Here is an 8,307-nt window from a genome sequence, read left to right as displayed (position 1 = left end):
CAGACAGCATATGTATATATACTTAAGTGTTTTATTGACAACTTGAAATGCTAAAAAGAAGTAAACATTCAATGTAGCGAGCACTAACTCCTCTGATAAATCAGATGTCTCCAAGCAAGTGCTACATTTAACACTACAAAGATATTTATGATCACTTCTCATAGTGCTATATACTTTGGTGTCTTTTCCAAAGTTCCCTCCTTTGGCACAGAACAAGACTCCAACATTAGTAGGGGAGCAAGCTGAGACACAGAGAACATAAGAACTATATTCCCATCTCTTCCACCACTCTCTTCAGCCACCTGCAGAACTTTTGTCTTTATACCTTCTACATTTTTGAGAATGGGGGAAAGGAGCATTTTCTCACCTTTGCAATGTACTTTGCATAATTTAAGTGAAGAGTGATATCCAGTTGCCACACACCTCTTTTTTTTTTTTTTTTTTTTTTGGTATCTGTCCGTACCAGAGGAAAAAAAGGAAATCTGAGTGCTAAATATCTGAAATACACTAGGCATGAACAGATTTAATGGGAAGATTATTCCCTCTTTTCCTCAGATCAGACCATTTGTTTGAAAGCATGAACTACTTCATGTAACACAGTCCCAACTTCACAGCTGGATCAGACCTGCCCACAGCACTAAGAAAACATTTTATTTTGTGAAGTTGCTCTGAATGAAGGCACCCACACATTTACTTTCACAGCACTGAGGCTGAGGCTTTCGGTACCACTCCAGAAATGCAGCCACTGTTAAGACCCACAAACGCTGCCCAGAGTTCGGATAAAGTCAGAGTTTGGGTTTGTAAACATTTGAACCCCAAACTATCTAACACAAAATGGGCTTTTTCAAAGAATGTATCTGAGGTGTTACTTATTGCTAAAAAGACTACGGACACCTGGTTTTCCTTGGTATTTCAGTCACATATTTGGCATTAGAACTGTCAGAACATGTTGCAATCACTCAGATGACTAATACATTAAGGTATTTTTGTGGCAGAGAACTGGAATACTTCCCACATTTCCCCTTTTGTCTTTTCAATAAGGACGGATTATCCCATTCTTTCTCATTCCCTGTTAAGTCCCTAAAATGTACACTTCATCAAAACACAATGCCCAAGGATGTTAAGAGCTATACAACATCTACAGTCCTCCCCAAATTGGACACTCTGTGTAATCTGCTTTTCTGGGAGCTCATCATCATGTGAGGATGAACCAGGAATCGGCTTACAGGAATAAGGCTTTGGGTGTTTGCTGTCCCAAGACCAGCACTGCTTGAGTTCCCCTGCTGCAAAACAGGAAGCCGAGGCCAGAGTTCTCTCAAAACTCAGAGGTTGGTGTCAGCCAGAATCTTAATGGTCACCCAGAGGCCTTCCAGGCTTGCCATGCTCAGATCAGGCAGCTTCTGAGATTCATCTCAGCAGGGATCAAGTACAGCTCCATGAAAACAAACTCAGTTTCTAAAGTACAGTAAAAATAGTCTTGTTGTTTTATTTTTTCTTCCCACATGAGAGCCATCATAGATATGTTTAGAAAACTGAAATTCAAAGTCCAACCCAAGGCCTTACATTTCCAAATAGTCAAAATACACTCTTGTCTCTTCTCCCCCAGTTCAGCATTGACCTCTGAAGGCAAATCATTCATAATTCGTCCCATAACAGGAAAGCCACCTTTATTTAAAAGATTGCACAGCCTTTCATTTGATATTAGCTGTACATGAAGCACAGAAACCAATGACCACTTTAATTGTCTGAGGACTTGTCCCCATCTGTAAGGTAGCTGAGCTTATACCTCCTACCAAGCTTGCACTGAATTACCAGCAGGCACCCTCCCTGCCAAGGGACCAGCTGCCTGAAGGGGGACACAGGTCTTGCAGCCTGCACAGCAAAGGTTATGTTTTATCGGGGTTACAGTTGAACAAGTTGGTGCAGACCTTAAGTAGTCTTGGTCTTGCTTTTGACATCCAAAAGCTTTGGGATTTTGGCTCAAGACAAAAAAAGATTGTATCTTGACCAAACCCCAAATGTTTACAAACACAAAACGATAATTTTTGTGAAAGGGATAATCCTGATGGACAGAATGCAAAATCTATTCTTTCCTGGTCTTCTGTGGTTTTGCTCTGCCTCTTCTCCAACAGCTTTCTCTGAAACACCCCACGAGAATTATTGCCTTCCTCTCCTCAGCTTTTGCCTGGGCATGTGCAGAGGCAACCTTTGTTTTATGGAGGTGTGGAAGGTCACACTAATCCCTGGTTTTTGTGTTACAGAATGGAATCTTTGTTGCTGAAAAGGCTTTGGCTCGTGCCACACAGTTTCTTTCCAAGGATTTGGTACTCTGTGGGGACTTTATTCTTTGTGGAATTTATTGTTTGTGGCAAGAAGATAATTTTTCAACCCCTTGTCCCTGCACACCAAGGCCCTGATTCAACAAAAACTTCTGGAGTCACTCAGGTAAGTCATCCCATAGATTTCTGTGAGTAAAGGTAGCCATACAATCAAACGTTCCATGTCTTTGCAGTCTTCTGACATATTTTGGGCAAACACTGATCTCCTTTTGATATAAATCCAGGAGAGATCAGTTTAATAGATTTGCTTTCTATGCAATGAGAATGGAAATACTAAGAATAATAAATAGCATAAAATTAACTAACGTTATACAGCTGAAAAATCTTACTTTGTAACACAGTGGTTGATGTTTTTATTAGTAACTTCAAGTATACATATTTTAGAGTTATCAGCAGCTTCAGGGCCTTTTGATTATTATTATTTTGTATCCTCTCTGTTTTAATTATAATGCACTTTGCACTTCTCTAACAATTTTAATCTGAAATCTTAAATTACTTTGCAAGCATGAATTCATTAAACCTCACAATGTGCCTCTGAGAAAGCTGTTTAATAATACACCCTTATTATGGATACACAAATTCAGGCACACAGATATTAAGTCATTTTCCCAAAGTCACAGAGTAAATCAACAAAAGAGAACAAAAAGACAATTTAAGGGACACATGCTTCCAGGTCACACAAATATGAATGTTGAGAAATACCTTCATAGATAACACAGAGCTTGCAGGTTCCCACTGGTCTGAAACCGGCTTGAGGTACCCCTTCCCATATTGCCTGCCAGACCACAGACTCCTCTTCTTGATCCAAGTATTTCAACCAAACTGCTATGACAACCATAAGGTAGCATCACTGCCACCACACAGCAGTTTAGATTACAAGAAAACAGAGCTTTTGGATTTGCCTATGCAGGAGCTTTACTTTTTTTTCTCTGATGAAATTCATCCCCATGATGAGCTGGAGCACAGGAGCAGGAGAGACTTGGCGGCTGCAGCAGCACACCAGCTGCAGCTAGAACCTCTCTCCCTACCTGCCACCAGCCCTGGCAATGGATTCTTTCATTGTACCCCAGATCCAAGAGCACCTCAAAAATTTCTGAATGCCCTGTTCCTGGAAGTGTTCAAGAACAGGCTGGATGGGGCTTTGAGCAACCTGGTGTAGTGGGTGGCATCCCTGCCCATGGAGGGGTTGAAACTAGATGGTCTTTAATGCCCCTTCCCCTCCAAACTGGTCTATGATTCTATGATTCTATATCCTCTTAATGTCCAGGAGTCTATTGCTGCCTCTTCTAACAGCCCTGAAGTGTAAAGACCCCAGGATACAAAGGAGCTTGGCAGAGACAGATACATTTTCACTGCCAAAGCTTCTGTTTCTCCACTGAAAACACTGCTAGTACATGATCGTCTGGTATGGTGACAGGTTTTGGGGGTCTCCTCTTCTGCTCAGGAATTGAACTCACAAGCCAGGCATCAGTGCATGAAGGTTGCAGTGCCTGTGCAGCATCACAAGTCCTGCAAATGCAGGCCCAAGATGTTGGGTATAGCTGAGACAGTCTGCACCTAAAGCACTGGTTGAAATCTGTGGGTCCTAAAGGTGCTGAAATATCTCTCCAAACTGGATCAGTACTGTCAACTAACTGCTTCAGGTAGAATTACACCCAGTTACAGGTAGAATTACATCCAGTTAACAAGGCTTCAAGCACTTTCAGAGCTTCACTCATTCTCTCTCTGAATACAATCTCAATTACAGTCCTATATTGACCCCAGCTCACCCTTTCCTCTCTCTCTTTTTTCTTCCTTATTTTTCTCTCAAATGCTACAGAAATTGCTTTCCTGGAACATGAAAGCTAATGTATGCAAATTGTCACCATTGCCGTGGTGCCACTATATTGCTGAGGTAGTTAATTACCGGGATATTGCAGTTTGTCTGCTCTCTATCCTCTTGTGCTGCTCCTAAAAGGAAACAAAGGAAACGACATCAGAGAGACAAAGACAGAACTCAGTCCCCTATTAATAACCACCATAAAGGAAATAAAGGATTAAAGGCCTTTTGCAGCACACATGGCATACAGCTTTGTATGGCACGGATATTGAAGAGGTTCTTGGAACTCTGTCTGCACCTGGCCATGTTATTCATCAAGAGATAAACCTTGAGATCCTTGCTTAATTTACACTGAATTGCTATAATGCCAAAAGGAATTTCACAGCAGTGAGATCTAAGTGAAAACCAAGGCCAGTGGCAAGAGCGTTGCTTGGACTCAGACAATGCTTTTAGTCCTGATTCTGCCACTTTCATGCAGCTATCAGGTTTGCAGGTGACTTTAACTGCTCCTGCTCTCCTTGTTTGTAAAAGGAGTGGTAACTTTGTCCCTCAAAAAGTATTTTGGGATTTACCTTAGCACTGAATTCTAATTTCCTGGTGTGTCCCAACAGGGCAATATGTTCTCAATGACTGAAAGGCCAGGTCCTCACAAGAGGTAAGTAATATCACCACCAGACTTTTCATGCTCTCTGCAATCAGTGATGACTTTTCTGAAAACCAGTGGCAGAGGTGGTCCTGAATAAAAATGACATAATTTAGCCTTAGGAAACACACAGAGGCTTGATAAAAAAATAAAAATTGAGAAACCCTATGGATTCTAATGACTACATAAGAGCTGCTCTGTGGGATTTAATAGTAATTTTAAAAGGATGGTTAAAACTGCCGTACTGAATACACAATTGCTCATTGCATTTAAGGGGTATTTATTTTAAAATTGTTTCTATTGATCTCGTTCAACCTCTTTATGATCACACTTGGGCTGGTCCTTCCTGGTTTTATAGGACGCTTCCATAAAGACCAGGATGTCCCTGTAGGTGACACGCATTAAAAGGGTCAGTTGTTTTGAAATAAAGAGAAAGAGATAATGAGAAAGCCCAGCTCTCACCGAGCGGGTAGGCGCCAACACCCCACCTCCCGTTATCTCCAGCCAATAAGGCTGTGTGCTGATGAGGTAATGCTTGCGTTCAGTGCTCTAGGCAGCGCTTCGGTGGTTTGTGATTCTCCTTAAAGGAGACAAAAGTGGGAGGTTTCCCTCTCTGTTCTGCTCGTGCAAATGAGCATTTGATTCAGATCTTTACAGTTACAGGGAAAGGGGGGCAGTGGGGAAGTGTGCCAGTGCTCAAGCTTTGCTTCCCTTCCGTCTTTTGTAACACATAAAGGAGTTTGAAGTGTTTTACTCATGCAAGTTAAACAAAACCTAAGCAGGTGGTTTGGTTTCTGCTGCAGACAAATCCCAGGATGGATTGGTTCCGAAGGCTTCTGAGTAAATTTAGGAAACTGCAATTTTTATATCACTCACAAATCAGTTCACTCTCCTTTCATCATCCTAATGGAACCAAGACAAAAAAAAAAAAAAAAAGGGGGGGAGATTTTGTGACTCAATATTTAAAACAAATCAGTGGGGGAAAGACCATAGAAACAGCTTTGTTTTCCTCAGCCGGTGTATTCAGCACGCATTTCAGTCACGCCTGCGTATTGCCTTTGACAGGAGGAACAGCTCCCGTTGAGGCCAGTGCTGCCACCATATGCAGTTGGTGTATGGGGCCGGCTCCGCTCTGAAACAGCAGCTAAACCTTGGAAGCAGATTGCGAATTACAGACAACATTTGAGAGGAAGGCAGTAATTCCCCTCTTCACTCTCAGGCCCCGGGCTACCTCTGCAGGCTTGTAAGAGTGGAAGACAACACCTTGTTACCAACTGAGTATATTTGGTGAGAAGTCAGGACAAGGAAAGGAGGTCTTGCTCTGGGACTGTACCCAGAGCAAGAGCCATCCTGGTGGCATTTTCCCATCACTCTCCTGACTGCAAGAGTGATTTAAAATGAATTAACTGCCCTCTGTACTTGCACATCACCAACTGGATAAATTGTCCTTGGCTGGTCGAACACTTTTAAGTACTAATTTTTCTGCTAGAAGAAGTATTTCTCCCTTCAGTCAAGTGCAATTACCCCAACCATCTCTTTTAATTGTTGTCTTTCCAGAAGATATATTCCCCAGGGGCTTTCTTGCCAATACCAGTGGATGTTTTTTTCGGGGAATACATTGACCTGCTGGGGCTGACATCCATCTTTCATCTGCAGCAAGCCGATGTTAGAACTTCATGGACATGGATGCTGGGATAGCTCATGGGCATGGGGAGAGGCGGCAGAAATGGAGATCCAGAAACACACATGTGAATAGCAGTTCTGCCTCTTGAACTAGAGCCAAAACTCCACAGATGCTCAGCTGGATGAGTCCATATGGAGCCTCTGGGGCCGGAAGCCATGGAGATATTACTCATTTTTGAGACGACTTGCAGTGTAATTGCTGAAGTAGCCCCTTTTCTTTATCTCAGCAGGAGTTACAGTGGGAGACCAGAGATACACAGCTTGGCTGTTATTTTACTGTACATCCAGACTGACAAGGGCAGTGGGAAATCAAAATCTGCTGTCACTTTACACAGCTTTCAACTCCAGTGTGATCAGGAGGAATCAAAGAAGTGGAGCATGTTCCCTATTCGCAGCACATGTGCTTCAGCACACCCAGATACACAGATAAAAGTCCAGTGAAAAGAATGGAATGAACATGAACTTAAGGAAAACCCACCCCAAGTGTTGAATCCAATAGCCTTTTTCCTTAAAGGCAGGAAATGCACTGGCTTTGTACAGCACATTTTGAGAAGATTCAAATACAAGAGATTGAACAGCTTTTGTAAAAAAAAAAAAAAGAAAAAAGAGAAAAACAACTGTGTTCAATTAACCTTGAAAAATGAATTTGAACTGTTCTTCAATTTATATCAAATGCACATTACAGTAGGCTTTTAAATGTCTGTCTTCTATCTGTAGTCAGCTTGGTAAAAGATGTGTTTTCATTGCACAGGGGTTCCTCTCTTGCCTCTTCCCTTTCTTCTCACACAATAGAAAAGGCATTTTGAACAGATTTCCTCACTTATCTCCACTACATTTGTTTTCCAACATGAATGTAGCATTACTGTTGGCAGTACAACTTACCTCCTCTGCACTAAGCAACACAGCATGAGTGTGCAGAGCCATGACAAAGATGCTCTTCAAAGTGTTCACTGATACCTAAGTTGTAACACTGAACGTTAGTGAAAATACTTGTCCATCCACTCCTGGGGGTCCTGTTCTGTTGTCCCTGCAGGAACAGCCATGTGCTAATTCAAGGATGGTTTAGTTTGTCTGAGTTAGAGGGGGTTATAAAAAGCCACCTGAAAGATGACAGGTGGAGAATAAACAGTCAACTCTCTCTTCCTGCTTGTTAGGTTACTACTCAACTTGATCCTTATTCCTGAATCCAGCAGGGAAACTGGTTTCTTCATGCTGCAGAAGGAGTGGAGAAGAATGAAAGTACATTGCAAAGGGGGATCATCTGAAATTTTCCTTGCTTCCAGCAGCCTGGAAAGGAACACACCTGGTCTCTAAAATTCAGAATAGGATCACGATTTTGATGCATCTCAGTTGTTGTAGGTTTTTAAACCAGCAGATCTGGATCAGCTCATGACAGGGATGGACCTATGCACAATATCCTGATCAGCTCAGAAATCGACTCTCACTCGACTTATATAGATGTGCCAGTATGACACTTGATTTGGGCCTGTGTTTAAATTAAACTTTTTATGTTCAGTAGTGATTCCTCCTACAGGGGAATACTGTGAATAAGACCTGATGGTAACAGAGTCTGATCCCTGGATCATCTACAGGTATTTAAAACTTTAATTTTGAGGAATTGCAAGAACTGTGACTTCTGTGGGAGGAGGAGAGGAAATAAAGCCTCCTGCAGAAACCAGAGCTGATATACTGTCAGTCATGACCAAGAGGGGAACATTTAGAGGAAAAAGAGAAATATTTTTTGGCAAAGTGGTGAGATAAGAACTAAGTCACCCAGGCCAAGAGAGTAAAAATATATACAAGCTGTGATGAGAAAATAATGC

The 8,307-nt window shown here is 41.9% G+C and overlaps 1 long non-coding RNA gene across 1 annotated transcript; it reads left to right on the top strand.

Moving 5' to 3' along the window:
* The first annotated feature begins 1,991 nt into the window (after positions 1-1,991).
* On the top strand, positions 1,992-7,733 carry LOC121663099. Its single transcript, XR_006015523.1, has 3 exons — positions 1,992-2,445; positions 4,770-4,813; positions 5,867-7,733. It is a non-coding gene; the product is annotated as an uncharacterized LOC121663099 (long non-coding RNA).
* Positions 7,734-8,307: the final 574 nt, after the last annotated feature.

Source organism: Corvus kubaryi, unplaced genomic scaffold, assembly GCF_017639235.1.
Source record: "Corvus kubaryi isolate FWS band 111438036 unplaced genomic scaffold, C.kubaryi_AGA036_p1.0 37266, whole genome shotgun sequence".
In the NCBI taxonomy this organism is placed as follows: Eukaryota; Metazoa; Chordata; class Aves; order Passeriformes; family Corvidae; genus Corvus; species Corvus kubaryi.
This window is presented reverse-complemented; position numbering and strand designations above follow the sequence as displayed.